This window comes from Balaenoptera acutorostrata, chromosome 4, assembly GCF_949987535.1.
Source record: "Balaenoptera acutorostrata chromosome 4, mBalAcu1.1, whole genome shotgun sequence".
Taxonomy (NCBI): Eukaryota; Metazoa; Chordata; class Mammalia; order Artiodactyla; family Balaenopteridae; genus Balaenoptera; species Balaenoptera acutorostrata.
Window position 1 is genome coordinate 10325102 of NC_080067.1, and position 19557 is coordinate 10344658.

Here is a 19557-nt window from a genome sequence, read left to right on the forward strand (position 1 = left end):
TTTTCAGGTGAACAGCTAAGTGATTCAGTTATACATATACATGTATCTATTCTTTTTCAGATTCTTTTCCCATATAGGTTATTACAGAATAATAAGTAGAGATCCCTGTGCTATACAGTAGGCCCCTGTTGATTATTAGCTTTTTGTATTTAAATATTTCACATGACAATATTACTCATCTCTTTTACAGGGCCATTCTATTTTATATAACAAATACCAATCTATCATTGCCTATTCCTTTAAATTCTGCCTTTTCTTTATAGTATTTATCACTAGCTGCCATAGTAATTATTTTATAGAAATTAAATATACGTAGGTTGGATTATTTATATAACTCGAAGAACACCATATTTTATTAGTTACACTTATTTAAACTGAAGCATAATCAACACGCCTCTTAAGAAGTACCCCAGATTCTTAAAGTGAGTCACACAGCATTTATCAACTTCCACTGTTCTAAGAAAATTATAGTAAACACTGTGAGGTTTGAAGGCCAAAGCAGGTGTTCATTTATGCCTTCATTCATTATTCATAGAAAGTGTCCTGTGGGCAGCCGCTGAGCCGGAATGGGGGCAGGGTGACCTACAGGACACAGCCCCTGTCTTCAGGAAGTGCACAGCCCAGTGGCACGGCTCCCACTTAGGAATTCGGTATTTTCACATTCGTTCTTCAAGATCTGAGTCATTCCTGCAAATTTAAATATTCTACTTTACAGCTTGACATATTGAACAGGCAGTGATAAAAATGAATAGCTCAGAACTCGATTATACTGATAGAAAGTCATTTGTACCATTACATAATTTGCATACTGAAAAGGTTCATACCATCGTCAGTAACCTTCTTCAGCTTTGATGCCGAGCCAAACGAGAGGCATCACAAAGCAAGGACGTCCCCCAGCAAGGATGGTGGTTGTCACAGCTCAGTATCAAAGAACTGGCCAACCGTGCCGCCAACATTCAAACAGGGGGAAAAAGCAACAAAACGAACCTGGTCATGAGACAAGTGGGCAGGACAGGACCAGTAACAGAAGGAATGCAAGAGAACAAAGCAGCAGCATTAAGGCCAGACTCATGCATCCAGACAGCCTACGGGGGAAGGTGGTCAAAAACAGATCCACATCGGGGCCGGGGTAGGCACAGAACGAGCACAGATTTACATGGGTTCCTCAGCTCTGTCATCTAGGACAAGGTCTTAAACATCACGGAGCCATAATTTCCTACCTGTAAACTGAGCTGAATAAAAGACATTATGAGGGCTCATAATATTGTGGGGATTAGAGGAGAGGACGTTTGCGGCTGGAACTTGCCGATGGCGAAGTCGCAGTGGACTCCTCACTCACCCGGGGGCCCGGCAGAGTGCCTTCTGGAAGCCCCCAGTTAGCTGAATGAGTGTGCCTTCCTGCCCTGTTCTCATTGGCAATGTTTTACACACCCATTACTGATACTAGTTTTGCTTGAAAAGCCTGGTGTGAAGACGCTCAGAGAAACAACAAATCGCACTGTTACTCTTAGAAGCATCTTCCAGTTTAAAGTATTGCCAAAGGTTAAAGAGTGCTGCACCTTTTTTTTAAAATTAATTAATTAATATATTTATTTATGGCTGTGTTGGGTCTTCGTTTCTGTGCGAGGGCTTTCTCTAGTTGCGGCAAGCGGGGGCCACTCTTCATTGCGGTGCGCGGGCCTCTCACTATCGCGGAGCACAGGCTCCAGACGTGCAGGCTCAGTAGTTGTGGCTCACGGGCCTAGTTGCTCTGCGGCATGTGGGATCTTCCCAGACCAGGGCTCGAACCCGTGTCCCCTGCATCTACAGGCAGATTCTCAACCACTGCGCCACCAGGGAAGCCCAGTGCTGCACCTTTTAACTGTAAAAGACACGACAGGCTTCAGAAACGCACGTCCACCTCCAGGGGCTAGAGAAGGACGCTGCCCTGCCCCTGGGCTCCGTGATGCCGGAGGACTGATCCTTTACTCTGGGGACAGTCATGCGCTGAGCCTGCATGTGTGGGACCCTGAGGTCGGTGCTGAGAACGCATGAAGAGCAGAATGACCCGGGGCCACGAGCAAACAGTAATCACATAAAACGTGGCAGTGCCACCGCTGCCCACGTGCTCCTGGGGGTGACAGTGAGAAGCTCCGAAGCCAGGGCAGGGTAGTGGGACGGTTCAATACCACGCCCTTCTCCCGGTAACGGGGGTGGATGCACCCCCCGACTTACGTGCAGTATATGAATTATGAAGGTGGCTAACACCCCAGGTGAAGGATGCAAACACAGTGAAAAGCCAGCCCTCCCCCGGTTTGGAAGTGAACAGCGGCAGGTCCCTGCAGAGCCTATCAGAGGGGATTCCAGAGGCAGTCAGCCCAGGAGAGGTGGGTACCTGCTAACCAATCAGCAACTTTCGGACACAGGAAGAAAGAAAACCCAGCCAGACCTCAGCAGAGATGATTCACTTCGCCACACCTGTCATGGAATGAAGGCATCACTCCCTCTGGGAGGAGGAACTGCCAGTTTATATCTTTTTATAGTTGCAGGGCACATATTTATGATTAAGTTTATAGCTCTCGTCCACAGCTGGAGTCCATTAACCCTCCACTCCTGCGATATTCGTGTGAGTTCTCCTCGAGTAAAGGGCCCGTCTAGGTGTTGTTCAGGGAACTCTCTGGCCTGTGGGCTCCTGTAAGCGCACTCGGTTAAAGGTCCAGTGGGCCGAGCGGGCGGGACCAGGCCAGGCCGGGCCTCCCTGCCTGCCTGCCCGGCTGGCTGAGGTCTTGCTCTCGCACGGCTGACGACTATGACTGACTGCTCTGCGGACACAGCAGGGAGACCGTGGAGACGCCATCAGATCCACGGGCGCTGCCACTCGGGCTGGGTCTGCCACTCTGTGACGAGGTGCAATTACAAACGGTACAAGTGTTGGCTGAATGAGTCAAAAGGGAAGTATTTCAACGCCTCCTTGGCATCAGGTACGTACTTGGTGTCCTCCATTTCCTCGAATGCTCACCAGGTCCATGGGAGGTGGGCGCTGGTGGTGCTGCGTTCACAGATGTGAACACTGAGGACCCGAGAGCGAAGCCACTTTCCCAAGGTCGCCTGCAGTGATGAGCAAAGGGCTGTAACTAGTGAACAGGGGGACGGGGATTCCGTTTGACTCAAAGCCTCTGCTGCTTCCACGATACCAGGAAGGTCTTGACCACGCGCAGCAGCTGAACAGGAGGAAAGCGCATTGCAACCGGGAGGATGGACAGACGCACTAGGGAACGTCCTGGCTCCCGACAGGTGTTACACACAACATGTGGCATCATCTCAGCTACTGACACGGGCCCAGAAGTGTGTCTTTATAAAGTAATATTTCTATAAAGCACTTTGGGAAAACATTTTTTCAAATGACAACATTAAACAGTTTACTTGGCTCCACTAACCAATTCATTATTAAAAAACAGAAATCAGAAATCATTTATATCTCACGTGAAACCACTAGAATAAGCATCTCAGACTAGACAAAAGCAGATACGTGGGGAGTGACATCAAGACATGAGTCAAAGGGAAAAACTGCTTTAAGTTATCTCGTTTTCTCTGTATATATTACATTAATATGTGACTATAACGCAAGGCCTGGTAGAGTGACTGGTTTTATAAGCATGATCTGCATTAATGCAAATTTCATCGATTCGCTTTAAATGCACAGGTGTTAAGTCTCAGCACCGAAATCCGACATCCGGCTGCCGGCCCGAGTAACTTACCACGTGGACCCTCATATTGTTTACAAAGTACAAGATGCTTTCAAATAGCTGTTGTTAATGGATTTTACATTAGTGTCCAGTTACCAGTACCTCCTAAATTTCTGGAACGAATGCATTAGGAAAATCTATAGATTTAACATAGCTCAGAAACCCATTTCATAAACTCGATCAACTCTAAGATAAGCTTTTTTGTTTTTTTTAAAAAATAAATTTATTTATTTATTTATTTTTGGCTGCATTGGGTCTTTGTTGCTGCGCGCGGGCTTTCTCTAGTTGCAGCGAGCAGGGGCTACTCTTTGTTGCGGCGCGCAGGCTTCTCATTGTGGTGGCTTCTCTTGTTGCGGAGCACAGGCTCTAGGCGCGCGGGCTTCAGTAGTTGTGGCTCACAGGCTTAGATGCTCCTTGGCATGTGGGATCTTCCTGGACCAGGGCTCGAACCCGTGTCCCCTTCCTTGGCAGGCGGATTCTTAACCACCGCGCCACCAGGGAAGCCCCTAAGATAAGGTTTTTTGTTTTTGTTTTTTTTAAGGTTTTAATATAGGTCTCAAGCAGATGGAAAGTAGGAAGTTTCAACTAAAGGCAAAGTAAATATTAAAATTCATATTTTATTAAGCTGGAAGGAAACCAGAAATGCCTTTTGTAAGAATGCCCTGTTTTGAAAGTAACTCCCCATGTTAGTATAAGGCAAACGTCTCTGTTTATAGGTGTGATTATGAGAACTATTACTACATTAATATATTTTATATTACTAGATTTCTGTAGACCGCTTCTTTATTTTCTGTTTTGCAACCTGTGCTACACGGCCCTACAAAGTGAGTCCGTTCACCAACGCTGAGAACGTACAGAAAATAAAAACGAAATTCCCTCTGGAATCCGTCAGCTTTGGTGCTTTTTTTCCTGTGTTCTTGAAAGTAACGTCCTCAGTTAACAATGCTACTTTTGTCTTTAACACTTTACAATAATTATTACTGTGTGGGTGAAGAATTTTTGAATCAAATGCGGGGACTCTGGGATCCGGGACTTCTAAATTGAAATGCAGAGGTAACGTTTCCTTTCGCGAAAGCTTCCAAGTACAGCAAAATGTCACAGAGTTGAACTAATGGAAGAGAAACCGTTTATAAAGTTATTGTTGGGAATTACAACATAGCTTTTTAATACTAGAAAATAATATAAAAATCACACCATTTGAACTGGGGCGTAAAAGTCGCACGGCTGTGGCGGTCTTTAGGCACCTGCAGGCTGCAGTTAAAGCCCCTCCTCCTCACACAGGCCGCTGTGTGAGCACCACCCCGGGGGCCCAGGCGTTCCAGGTCAGTGTCCCTTCCAGCAAGGTCACCAGGAAAACACTTTCTAAACAACAAACCGCTTCCAGAGTAATCTGTCCTAGTTTCCTCATGAAACCTGACTTCTACTTCCACATTTTTCACCATGTGAATTATAGAAAATTACAGAAAAAAACCTATATAATAGAAAAATGAGAGAAATAACTCTGCCAGACAAAGACAAATATCAAATGATATCACTTATATGTGGAATCTAAAAAATAAATGATACAAATGAACTTATATACACAACAGAAATAGACCCAAAGACAGGAAACAAACTTATGGTTACCAAAGGGGAAAGGGAAGAGGGATAAATGAGGAGTTTGGGGTTAATATACATACACTACTGTATATAAAATAGATAAACAACAAGAACCTACTGTACAGCACAGGGAACTACACTCAATATCTTATAATAATCTATAATGGAAGAGAATATGAAAAAGAATATATATACAGCATATATATGTATAACTGAATCACCTTGCTGTACACCTGAAACTAACATGACATTGTAAATCAACTACACTTCAGTTAAAACATAAAATTAAAAAAAAAAAAAAAAAGGAAAGAACTCTGCCAGATAGAAAGCACTGCTGGATTGTTAACGAATATGTAGAGAGGAGTGTACGTGGCTACTGCCACATACCGACCCCCTTGCAGGTGTGATGGGAGGGGGCAGGACAGAAATCCATGTGCAGTATCGTTAGGCTCTCTAGACATCTCCGCTTGCGTTAGAGGAAAGTAGGGAACATGGTTAGAAAAGGGCCAGACTGTCATACAGAGTGAAGTAAGTCTGAAAGAGAAAAACAAATATCGTATGCTAACACATATATATGGAATCTAAGAAAAAAAAAAAAAAGGTCATGAAGAACCTAGGGGCAAGATGGGAATAAAGACGCAGACCTACTAGAGAATGGACTTGAGGTCCTGGGGAGGGGGAAGGGTAAGCTGGGACGAACTGAGAGAGTGGCATGGACATATATACACTACCAAACGTAAAATAGATAGCTAGTGGGAAGCAGCTGCATAGCACAGGGAGATCAGCTCGGTGCTTTGTGACCACCTAGAGGGGTGGGATGGGGAGGGTGGGAGGGAGGGAGATGCAAGAGGGAAGAGATATGGGAACATATGTATATGTATAACTGATTCACTTTGTTATAAAGCAGAAACTAACACACCATTGTAAAGCAATTATACTCCAATAAAGATGTTAAAAAAAAAAAAAGAAAAGGGCCAGACTGGATGGGATAAGGAATTACAATTTTAAGCTGAGATGTGCTATGATCACGGTAGAATTTCAGGCTCTGAACAAAGAGTAAGGAAGGAATGGGGGACGGGGGTATGAAAGGGGGGCAGGACGCAGGGGGGCTGGGAAAGAGAGATGGGCTGGAGAGGGTACATCGGGAAGGACAGAGCAGGACCCAGTGACTGATGTGCTGTGGGCACAGAAGGAAGAGCCAAAGACAAAGAGGGTAAGCCGGACAGATGAGGGGACTGTGCCCCACCCGACCGCTGCAAAGCTTTTCCAGGTTTACACTGTGTGTCTAAGGTGTTAACTCATCCAGGAAGTGGAGTTCCGCCCCAGCTGAGCAGAGGAGTTGGCAGTGAACAGGGCGGTCTTTTGAGAATCTGTAGCAGCAGCTAGAAGCCGTGGGAAAGCTTGGTTCTAGGGCTGGAAAATCGGAAGTTTTCTGCACCAAGGTAGCAGCTGAGATGAAAGAATGTCTACATCTCAGAGGGAGGAATTTTAAAGATAAATGAGATGAAAACATCACAGCAACACTGCAGATAATAATAAGCAGAGGGAACCTGTGTAAGAGACACAGAAGGTGTGGTCAGAGGGGCAGGGACAGAACAAGGATGCTGAACATTTCCAGGGGTGGGAGGAGAGTTTCTGGAAGGTCTACAGTGTTAGGAGCTCCGGACTTGGTCATTTGGTATCTCTGGACAATAAGATGGCAGCACCGACAGTTCTGCTGTGTGACAGACGTATTCCTAAAAATCACCGCACTATAAAAAAAACTGTGTGATAAAAAACACAAGGTTTGTGGGGAAAATGGGGTCGGGGCACAACACTCAGAAATTCTGCAGTGACACATTACAAAAGGCAGGAGCAGAATACAAGTGATAGCACAGTCCTGCACATGTTACGTAGTTAAGGAACACAAAAACGCGGCAGTGAGCGTGGCCTGTGGCACCTGACATTGAAAAAGACCTGGAGGGAAGGGCTGCAGCTCTTGAGTTACTGTGAGTGGTGGAAGGAGGGGGTCTGATGTCTGATGAGAGGTTATAACTGAGATGCGGAGGGCGCAGCTCAGGACCCACTCAGTGATCTGATGTAGCAGCTGGTGGGTGTGTGAGGTGGTTGTGTGCGTTCAGTTCACCCAGGTGCAGTGTTCTGCACTCGCTAGTGTTTCTTGCCGTCAAAACCGTGCACAGGGGCTTCCCTGGTGGCGCAGTGGTTGAGAATCTGCCTGCTGATGCAGGGGACACGGGTTCGAGCCCTGGTCTGGGAAGATCCCACATGCCACGGAGCAGCTGGGCCCGTGAGCCACAATTGCTGAGCCTGCGCGTCTGGAGCCTGTGCCCCGCGACGGGAGGGGCCGCGATAGAGAAAGGCCCGCGCACCGCGATGAAGAGCGGTCCCCGCACCGCGATGAAGAGTGGCCCCCGCTTGCCGCAACTGGAGAAAGCCCTCGCACGAACCGAAGACCCAACACAGCCAAATAAATAAATAAATAAATAAATAAATAAGAAAATCCTTTAAAAAAAAAAAAAAAAAAAAAAAAACCGTGCACAGGTAAACACAAAATCCGCGTTCAGTTAAAATTATCCCTTACTGTATTGATCACATGCAAATAAATTTGCATGTTCAAAACAAGTGTTATAGCTGACTATAAAAGGGAGAGTATTTCAAGATCTATGCAATTTTCTTGTGAAGTAAAGTTAAGCTCTCAGTATCTATCATAGTCAACTGAAGTATGCTTTTGGCATCATATGAGCCCTCCTCCACACTGTATTCAACTATTTTAACAATCATTTCTTGCCAGAGAAGAGATGCCAAGTGCTGTATAAATCTGGAGCAAATTATGAGCTATGAGTGACCCAGAGTCCACATTCAGGGAGCCAAGAATTCTCTAGCTTTTCAACATGCTCTGATTCGTCATAAAGTTCACTGCAAAGCTAGGGTGGTATGTACCTAAGGGTGAGGCACGTAGCTCTCCTGTTACTTACCTTTTATCTGAGCTACACATTGAATCTTCATGCACTACATTTCAGATCAAACCCTGTAAACTGAGATCCCATTTCATCTGTAAGTATCTAGCTGAATTTTCACATGATGAAAAGCCTCTCCTACCACAATCAATGTCTCCATCTACCCCTTCTCACTCTAAATCAATATATAACCATATTCACACACTTAGAAAGGGCTGCATTTCACAGATTAAACTTCAGGTTTTAACTAAATGGTAGTTCCTGAAGTGAATTACCATGTCAATATAAAAGCAAAGAAACATTATGCTTATTACACACAGAGTAATACAGGTTTTGCCTGCACTCATCTAAATAACCATGTGGATTCAGTATACAATTCATGGAAATAAATAGTATCATGTAGTCAAAACAACCAATTTATTGCTCTAGGTGCTTTCTTTCTCCTAGTTGCTTTGGTGCCTAGTGCACTTGGGATGGACCAAACGCTTACATTGTGGGTATTTCTGAGAGGCACTTCCAGCATTAGCCACTAGAAGTCCTTAGTAATACACATTTGTAGGCTGGAGGAGAGGAGAAAGGAGCAAAGACAGAGAAAACACCATAAAGAGGAAATTAAGGAGGGGGAAAAAAATCACTATATAGAGGAATAAAAGAAAAAAGAACAATAAAATCACAGAGCCAGAGCTTAGAGGAATTAAAACAGTGAATGCACAAGGGTGATTTACCTTATTAAAAAGCATCCTTCAAATCAGATAAGAAATTTTTATTTTATGCAGACAAGTTAATAAACTATAAAGCCACAACCAAACCTTTATGTGAAAGGAATTCACTCATATTTCTAGATTAATTGAGACTTAGATTACTAGAAGTCTCCATGTTCCCAAATATATTTAAATAGGTCAGGGCTGGTGAAGCTCGGTAGTGCAGAATAGCACAGGGAAAATAGAAAAGGGCTCTGGAAAAGCTGGGAGTTCCAATAAACCAAGAGATTAGTTACGAACTCAATGTACAGATTTTAAATGTTTATTCTACCGTAAATTGTTGGCAAAGTTTTAAATTTTCTGCATAGTTTTAGTTTCAGAAGTACACAGAATGTCAACAAGTGGAAAAGAATTTTGGTTTTGATCTTGTACTGCTTCTGCTGCTGTATGATACGATACTCAGAGAAAACAAAAACTGTTGAAAATTGAGCAACAAAACAGAACCCAAACTACGCTAAAAAGGAATTCCAACGCAACTATAAAACTATCCAGAAAAACTATGTAATAACTCCTACCACTTCACATCATGCTGTGCTTTTTTCTGTGTAGAGAGCATGTATATAGTAAGTTCACATGCACTCAAATGATAATAACCCTCTTATTTCTCCATCTTATGACCAACCTCACACAATCAGAAGTTTCCTTAGGGAAGCACTCGGGATGTTACATGTCATTTTGCACATGATTACTGTGGGAAGCCTTATTCCACATTCTCATGCTAAACAGGCTACTTTATAGCACATGATGAATCATTTTGCACCACGGTGACCTCACGGGTGCACGCATACCCCATCCTCCCCAGGGCCCTTGGTCACGGGCAGCCTCTCAACGCTGTAAGACACTTCTCCGATTTTCTCAACTCTAGTAGCGATGTGCTTACGTGACACCCTCGTACCATCTCAGCATGAAATTTAAGTGCACCTTGAGCTCAAATACCCTCTGTGGCCATGACAGCAGGAAGGGACATGAGTACAGGGGGGGCTTAGCAGCTGGGAAAGGAGCTTTCCACTAGGCCAGGAGGCAGCCAGGGTGTCCAGTGGGGATGCGGTCTACAGCCGGCCACTTGCTTCTGCCTCCGGTAAATGTCTGGGAAGAGGGAAAGGAGGGCCAGGGCACCACTGTTACTCCCCCAGTCTTCAAAGTTTTAAAGAATGTGAATTCAGAGGCTACATCTTTGATGGAGGGGAGTGTCTCCAAAGAACTGACAAGACTGGTTTAAAACCTGGCCTAAGTCATGCCTGCAGGAGAAAAGGGGAACTCGAGCTCGTTAAAGCCAACTACTCAGTGAGCAAGCTACTTCCGGACACTGTATTAGGAACTTCTGGATGCGACAGAACTCTTTCAAGAGACCAAGGACCATTGAGAGTTCTGACATGCTCATTTATAACTATTATTATGAGGGACTGCCCTGGTGGTCCAGTGGTTAAGACGCTGCCTTTCAATGCAGCGGGCGTGGGTTTGATCCCTGCTCAGGGAACTAAGATCCCACATGCCTCGGGGTGTGGCCAAAAAATTTTTTTAAGAAATAAATAAAACTATTATTATGAAATTAATTAAATTTCAAAAGATACAGTTTGAATTAAACATAGTTCCACTTTTATTACCATCTACTTATATCAAGGTTTTTCTCCAAGGGGATCAAGGTGATTTAGAAACTCCTAATTAACAGACGGTAATTCAATCATAGTCTTACTGTAAGGTGTCATTAGTTTCTCTCAGGTCTGTGATAGCTAAGTCTAGATGTTAGTTAACAGAGGAAAGCAATTGGAGACTTCTCTGTAATGAAGAGCATTATTTTTGAGCCCAGTAAAGAGTCTGCAGTACTCTGGAACAGCAGAGCTAGGAGGAGGGCAAGAACCACTCGACCAGCTACTACGGTATTTACGGCCTTTCTGGTGTCAACCACAGAACTCACAGGCTCCTGCATCTTCTCCTTTCTGAGTAGAGAGGCAACTCCCCACGCAAGGTGGTGGGAAACCTAACCTTCTGCTTTTCACTGTGCAATTTTAAACCTGCCTTTATGAAACGGAGTAACCACGTCTCCATATACAGCAAAGCTGCTGCTGTGAAGTTGGAGTGATGCTGAGATACACACACAGAGAAGTCTTAGAGCATCAGGAGCTGCTTGTTTCTAGCCTTTGAACTCATACTGACATGATAATGAGCACCGTGTATTGAGAATTTCCTATGCCCTGGGCTACTTACGTGTGATCTCACCCGCTCTGAGGTGGTGAGACCCTGCCCACGCTACAGATGAAGAAGCGACGTGCCCGGGTCACAGAGTGAGCGCCAGAGCAGGGACTTCTCATGCTCAGGGCTCATCTTCTTTGCCGGAACCACCGTCCCCCAAGCCCCCACTCACCTACTTCCAGGGTGCAGGCAGGGTCCCCCTTCCTCCCCCAATTGCTAGTCCCAGCGTCTTTGTGCAAGAACGTTATTGTACACACGTGTTCACACCCATGCCCACCTGCCCGGGGCTGTGTGAACTCACAACTGCACTCACGGAGATGTGTCCTTGGCAGAACACGCCAGGGGTACATCTCCTGTGCCCTGGGAGTCAGCTCACGACGCAGGTGAGAGAAGGACCAGGACAAAGGCTGGCCAAGGTGGACCCACAGCCCGCGGATACTGCGTGCGGGGTCCGGGTTTCCTTCCCCGGGAGCACAGCAGTGTGGTACCCAGCAGGGCCAGCGAGGGTCAGGATGAGGGGTGTGACAACCGAGGGACGGTGGCTGTCTGGCATTCAGGGACTTCTTGTTTGGCCCACCGGGAGCCCATGCCCACCTACTAGCTCACGTGGCACTCAACTTCTGAGTGTGCTTTGGAAAAGCATGAAACACTCTTCGTACATGAGCCGTGTTCCCATCTCAGCGGTCTTTGCTGAATCAAGCTGCTCTCCTGTCTGGCCTCCTCTCCCCTCCATTCCTCAACCCTGGGGGTGTGTCCTCCTTAGGACCCATGAATCTTTAAGAGTAGGGCATTGCAGACAGGGCAAAGAATCCTCTGGTAAAGGGCAGGGGAGACTCTGAGGGTCTGAATAAGAGGTGAATGGTCTGGGGAGCTGAGACGCTCGTGCCTTCCTTCCTCCCAGCTGTCCCAGGTCTGGCCTCCCGCCTCAGGCCCTGCCCTTCCCACAGGCATCTGGAGCTGTCCAGGAACCTCCTCTTCCTGGACCCGCACAGGTGCCACTCACCACCTGAGGACGGACACGGTGAGACCCTCCGGTACTGAGACGGGAAGGACAGCCACTCCCCCCTCCAGCCCTCGCCAGCCCCAAACCTAACCCTCCCAAGAAAGGCTTTCCGGGCACGCGTAAATGAGCCAAGTTCAGGGAAATGTAGGTACTCCGGGACATGGATGTAGGGCGGGAAGGACACCTGATATCTGTGTCCTCTGGATCAAGGGCATTTTCTTTCACTCATTCATTCATTCACTCATTCGTTCATAAATATATTTTGAGGGCCTGCCCTGTGGCAGGCTCTGTCGTGAGAACGCAGGAATAAGCAGGATACACAGGGTCGCGGCCACCCGGGGGCTCAGATCTGGGGGCGAGAGAGAGAGGTACCTTCCGAAAAGGAATCAAACCAATGAATGCATAATTACAGGTCGTGATGAGTGTAAGAAAGCAGCAAAGAGCATGAAGAACAGCCGGGTGTGTGACCCTCCAGCCCTACCCCCAGCAGCCGTGGGAGAGGGTCTGGGTTTGGGCTTCACCTCCAGGTGGAGGTGGAGAGAGCTTTAAGTAGAATGTGGTTGGATTTTATAATTCTAGAGAAAGTCCTCCTCCCCGCCTTAGGGGAGGGTGAGAGGAAACTAGGGGGTTTTCAGAAGAGATGCAGAGCCTGCCCACCGGCTCCACCCAATTCCCCTTTCTCTGCCCTACCCTCCCCCTCCCCTAACAAGAAATGCTTGACCTGACTGAGAAAAGGAGCACTGCTTAAACTCAATCCTTAGACGGCTCGTTTTCGTGCCTCATTACCAAGCAGAGCGATCGCAATTATACATCTCGCTACATACGTGTGAACTAAAGTTAGTGACAAATTTTACTGGATTATAACACAAGATTCTGGTTGACTGTCACCATTTTTTTGCTGGAATAGCACGCTGTCCTCATGGGCACTGTAAACAAACTGGAATTTTCACAGGCTTTCCTTTCCCAGTTCCCGGCTCTAGTGTTTATAGTTCTGACCGTCAAACACTAACAAGTAGTTTTACTTCTTCTGGGGTCCACTGCCTCTTCCAGGACAGCACTCAGGTGCCCTCCTCCTACTGGGGTAACAGAGTAAAATGATGTTCTATGGATCTACATTCAAAACGCACTGAGAACATTATTTAAAAAAGAAGAAGAAAGAAAACCTTTAAAGTCACGATTTAAGCTGGCCAAAGTGAATCTGGAAACCAGTGCATCAAAATACCCTAAGGACTTTTTCCCTGATCCTCTTTTTGAGGGGTTGGCAAACTTTTCCTGGGAAGGAGCGGACAGTAAATATTTTAGGCGACTGCTCACCTCTGCGTTCACAGTGTGAAAGCAGACACAGAGAACGTGTCATGAACGTGCTCTAACGAAATTTCCTTATGGACACTGCGGCTTGAATTTCATATGATTTTTACATGTCCTGAATTTTTATTTTTCGACCGCCTAATACGTAAATACCATTTTAGGCTTGCAGCCCACACACAAATGGGTGATGCCAGCCAGGCCCACAGGCCAGCGTTGCCCGACCCCGCTCTGAAATGCCACACCATGCATCACTTGGTGATACTGGACTAAAAGTATTCCAGAGAACATAGTTTGACATGCTACATGCACATTTCAGAACAGAACATGAAAAATCAAGTGCGGTTAGTATTTTAAAAGCACAAACATATGTTATATGTAAACGAAGGAGAAGTTTGGTCACAGAGAATTGTAACATTGGTCAAAGACGTTCACGGACTTATAACATAGCTAGAGGTTAGTTTTAGGAAATCAACTAAAAATGAGTAACTACCATCTTGGTTACATTTAGCTAAATACTCAAAACAGCTATCTCTTATTCACAAAGACAGATTTTTTTTTTTTTTGCTTTTGTCACCAGATAAGTGATTATTCAAAGCTAAAATCATTTTGTGCCATGTGATGACATAAATGATGGCATCACTCCATTTACTCTCTCTCTGGTGTAGCAGTGTAATAATTATAAAGAAAACTAGAATGATCAACGTTGGTTTCAAAGAAAATACTTAAAGATCTCCATAAGTAGATAAAGGACTTCCTGTGTAAAATCTGCACATAAAAATCTATAAGACTTAGCCCTAAAGATGTGACGAATACTAAACGTAGTAGGGAAAGAAATGTTTTAAACTACTTAACATGTTATTTTTAAGTTAATTGATAATTAAGCTTGCAGAGTTAAACTTAACTCGACACACCATACTGTCCACCCACTGAGTTGACTGGGAGAGTAATTTTCTTATGGTTCAGAACTTTAAATGCCTTAAGTTAGAAAAGGCTTCAAAACCATTATTAAGTGCTATTTTTATCCCTGATAAATTCATGTGGTAGTAAAATCAGATTTCTGGTGTCAAGGGTGGTTATTTTAGTGGGATGAATGGCATTAATTATTTCCCAGCAATCTGGGGGAATATAAGTGAACAGAATGGAAACCAGGAACCGTTAAAATAGAATAATAAGTGACAGTTCCTGCGGTCCCCACTGGCACAGCGGCTAATGTGCATGGTGGAGAGTTACCACCAGACAAGTGCTGATTAGAGGGGTTTGGTGAGGCTGGGCGTGAGCCCTCCGCACTACACAAAAATAGAAATAATGAATCCGTAGGCAGTGCTGAATTTTATTTCTCTTATAAACCTGAGGTCAAACGTAACATATCAAACAAAATATGTGCTTAAAGCTTAGAAAGTGCCAAATATTACTGTCAGGAATACATCAAGCTGCAGAGAAAAATCACTACTGCCTCATTATTCAAAAGACTGTGGAAAAACACCTTTAAAAAATTTCTTCCAGGTCATGACTAGGGACATAACAGACAGGGAAAAAAGGTCAGAAATGAGTACATCCTACTGCCAAGAAGTGATGCCAGAAGGTGGCCCAAGTAAGTGTCAACAATTACATGTAGTACTCAAAAAAATTCTGAAATATATGATCTTTCATATAAACTGGTTATTTTGATAGCTTCACTTTCATGAAGCAGGTTCCATCCAAACTATCCCATTTCTTAGAGAGTTGTCTTCTAAAATGTGATTGCACATCCAGAGACTATGTGCCCATGAAAACAGAGAAGACTCATCATTGCATTTACAAACCAATCTATGTACCACCACTAACAATTTTCTAGAGGTATCTGAGTAATGTCAACCTCTCCAACTCAACTCCAAATGGGATTTGCAACGCTGCCGGTTTTCTCAATGGAAAAGCATTTGCTTCCCTAAACTATATAAGAATGGGTGTGTCAATAAATCAAGTTAAGCTCCAGTGAATGGATCTTGCATTTGAAAAGTCAGGGAATGATAACAGAATATCGAGATGCTAAACAATAAAATTCTGTTATCACTGCAACTTACATCCTTTCTAAACCTCAATCTGCATACAGACAATGATGGGACACAACGAAATATTAAACAATTCATCTTTTTGATGAATCTCTGACAGAAGAAAAATACTTCTTAAAAATAAAAGGTTCACGTGTGTGATTCTTACTGGTTAGTTGTAGCCAGCACTGCTGAAATAATCACCCAGGCAAAACACCCCCATTTAACTGGCTGGAGAATGTTCTGAATCCCACGCGGAGCTGACAGCAGGTGCAGCCACAGGCTCAGGTGGCAAAGGCAGCCAACTTCCTGAGCGGGATGAAGAATCACCACGGGCTTCACACCCCCAACTCCCCATCTGGCCAGAAACCACCACCCTAGGAGAACTAAGATAAACGGTGAAGGTGCATTTCCTGGGTCCTCCAGCGGGGCATGGCCCAGAGAGTGCTGGGTGTTTCAGAGTAGAGTCCATATGTAGGGGGCTCCAAGGGTTCTGTCCCAGGACAGCTTACGACGACGGAGAGGAACACAACGATCTCTCAAAGCAGCCAGCAGGGGCCGGCACAGCTCCCTCTGTCCCAACGGCACAGGTCAGAGGGTCAAGGAGAGACGCAGCTCCCCTATGAGTCCGAGGTCAGAGCAAGCCAGAGGGCTCCCAGACACCAGGGGGGAAGCAGGCTGAACGCATCAGTGAGCCGTGAAAGGTAGGTTCTAGATTGGCCAGTCTTCACTTCTGTGGATCTGAAAGGATTCGGAACTCACAAGCTGCTAAAGACATATAAATTATCACACACCAAAAGCCAACTCAGTCCTTTGTTTCTTGATCATCACTTTCCTGTTTGAAAAGGATTTCCACCACAGAGGACAATCACATCCACAAAACTGGCTGTAGACACAGTACCACGCTGTGCACACCACAACAGTGATCACAAACTTCAAGATGTCAAACAGATTCCAGATGCTGTAAAATGTGTTCCCTTCAAGAAAGGGCTATATATATATATTTTTTTTTTAAATTATTTATTTATTTAGTTTTTGGCTGTGTTGGGTCTTCGTTTCTGTGCGAGGGCTTTCTCTAGTTGCGGCAAGCGGGGGCCACTCTTCATCGCGGTGCGCGGGCCTCTCACTATCGCGGCCTCTCCCGTTGCGGGGCACAGGCTCCAGACGCGCAGGCTCCGTAGTTGTGGCTCACGGGCCTAGTCGCTCCGTGGTGTGTGGGATCCTCCCAGACCAGGGCTCGAACCCGTGTCCCCTGCATTGGCAGGCAGACTCTCAACCACTGCGCCACCAGGGAAGCCCGGGCTATATACTATTAATAGTGTTTGATGCATGTTTCAATAGCAAATCAGAAATTCTGATTCTGGAAAACTTCAATTGCTACAAGACTATATGCATGAGATACATGTCCCTAGAGTTATTTCCCCCCCTTTTTTTCCCTCTCTTGGCAATTACTAGGCTTAACATAAATTCTTCGTCAATCCCAACATGCCAAAGGGAGGCCACATTTCCAAGATGCTCTAAGAAGAATGTTATTCACTTCACAACACTAGTCAAAGTGTTCAGACTCCGTTTCTCTCGATGATCATCATAATCCCTCGTTCTTACAGTGGGCACGTCAGACTTCTGACTCTGCCTCAGCACCCAGGTCTCTCTCTAGGTGATATTTCCGGAAGGTTGTCTTTCTGGGAATCCAGGAGATGAAGGGCCGTGGGGAGGGAAACGCCGCCAGCTGCATGGCGACAGCAGTGGGAGGTGTAACGGGGAGAGTGTAAAGCTGTTTTTTTTCCCAGAGATGTTGCCATAGTTTATAAATCATTTTGCCCTGGGGCTTTCCACCTACTCAAAGAGCAAGTTTCAGAGCCTGGGTGAAAAGCAGCTATCGTGTAAAAACAAAGACACTTCTCAGTTTTAAAGGTCAGATTACATTTTTATTTGGGTTCCCACCAAAACGACAGGCTTGACAGTCAGGATCTGTCAAGGAGAAACTCTTTTCCAAATTATTTTAACATATCAAGGAACAACACATATAGGTCCCAGAACATCACCCCTAGGGTAGAGGAGATGCCCGTCCACCGACCACGGCTGGGCCAAGCGTTTGCAGCCCTAGGACAGGAGGAGGAAAGGGGCAGTGGAGGGGACGTTGGGAGCCCGCCTCTTGGAGCCCTGAGGACGAAGGACGGAGCCAGGAAATCCCTGCGCTGCACGCACCGGCCCCAAGGTGCACTGGGGTGGGCGGTGGTGAGCTTTAGGAGGACATTCTTTAGCAAGGACACAGAAAGGAGACTTTCTGCAGCCGTACCCTCTCCAGGCAGCCAGTGGCCACTCTTAGACGAGCTGAGGGAAGAGAGAAAGTCTGAGAGACTGAGCATTTTACCTAAAGAGCCAAGCAACCACAACCCAAAATGGATAATGTGAATTAAGGCAATGGATCAGGGTTACGAAACGGAACTAAAATTGAGGGACACCCACCTGCCCCTAAGAGAGCTGGGAAAGCTGCATTTCCTTCCCCATCTGGGCCGAGTGTGTGGTCTGAACTCAATCTCTGCCCCACAGGCATGAGGTGACAACAGGCTGAAGAAACTGGAAGTCGGCCAGCACTGCTGTCTCCACTCGGCCCAATTCTGTTTATTCGAAGCCTAGTGGGGACAGGAAATTGACCGAGCAAACCAGGACAAGGAAGGCAAACGCTTGTTCCCAGCTCTGACCAGCTGCCGATGCACGTGGCGACTGACCAAGAAAACCACGTCTATTATTGATAGAGGACGCTCAGAATTTGAGAGATGTACACAGACTTTTAAAAAATGTCCTGGGGGGCTTCCCTGGTGGTGCAGTGGTTGAGAATCTGCCTGCCAATGCAGGGGACACGGGTTCGAGCCCTGGTCTGGGAGGATCCCACATGCCACGGAGCAACTAGGCCCGTGAGCCACAACTACTGAGCCTGCGCGTCTGGAGCCTGTGCTCCACAGCAGGAGAGGCCGCGATAGTGAGAGGCCCGCACACCGCGATGAAGAGTGGCCCCCGCTCGCCGCAACTAGAGAAAGCCCTCGCACAGAAACGAAGACCCAACACAGCCAAAAATTTAAAAAAAATGTTACATTAAAATATTATTAAAAAAAAAATGTCCTGGGGACTTCCCTAGTGGTCCAGTGGCTAAGACTCCGTGCTCCCAGTGCAGGGGGCCCGGGTTCGATCCCTAGCCGGGGAACTAGATCCCGCATGCATGCCACAACTAGGAGTCCACATGCCACAAGGAAGATCCCGCACGCTGCAACTACAGATCCAGCGCACCCAAATAAATATTGAAAAAAATGTCCTGGTGGGTCTTTCACAGAAAGAAGGACTCAGAAAACAACTTAAGGAGGTAACTTTAGCCACTGAAGAAACAAAATAAATTATTTCTAGTCAAGAAGAGAATATATCAAAAATAAACACTGAAGGAATAATACAAGAGCAAAATCCCACATTCGTGGGATCTGATGGGAACATGGGAAGCAATTCCTCTCCTCTTGCACAGGAAGAAAAAAAGACTACAGCACTTCAACGATCTTAGTTTTATCAAAAATGTAGTAGTCTTCTTCTGCATGATGCATCTGCTTAAAAGGAAGTTCCCTAACTTTTCTGGAGCTTTAGGTTCCAGATATATTACATACATATTTCCTACCAGATTCAGTGAAATAGTGTTCGAGAAATAAGCAATCTTGTTCTGCCCCCTTGAGAAGCAACAGAAAGGCTCTAACAGAGAAGTCAAACAGTGGGAGACCCCACCAAACACACGGCCCCGAGCCACAGCCCCATAACCACTCCCCAGGTGGCTTGGTTCAAGGGCTGAAGTGATGCCAATAGCAGGCTCCCGTTTCTCATTTACCAGTACGGTGGGACAGCACCGCAGTTACTCAGGAATTGTAAACTGCAGAATAGTATCTGCAGTTGGTGCGTCAGATGGTACAGTGGCTCGCTTCGTACTTTATCACTCCTCGTCTGAAGACA

General features: G+C 45.8%; 1 protein-coding gene across 1 annotated transcript in view; it reads right to left on the minus strand.

The window, feature by feature from the left end:
- Window positions 1–19557, minus strand: part of PLCL2 (phospholipase C like 2) — a 193747-nt gene that overhangs the window by 51160 nt on the left and 123030 nt on the right. The gene's annotated exons all lie outside the window — the stretch shown is intronic.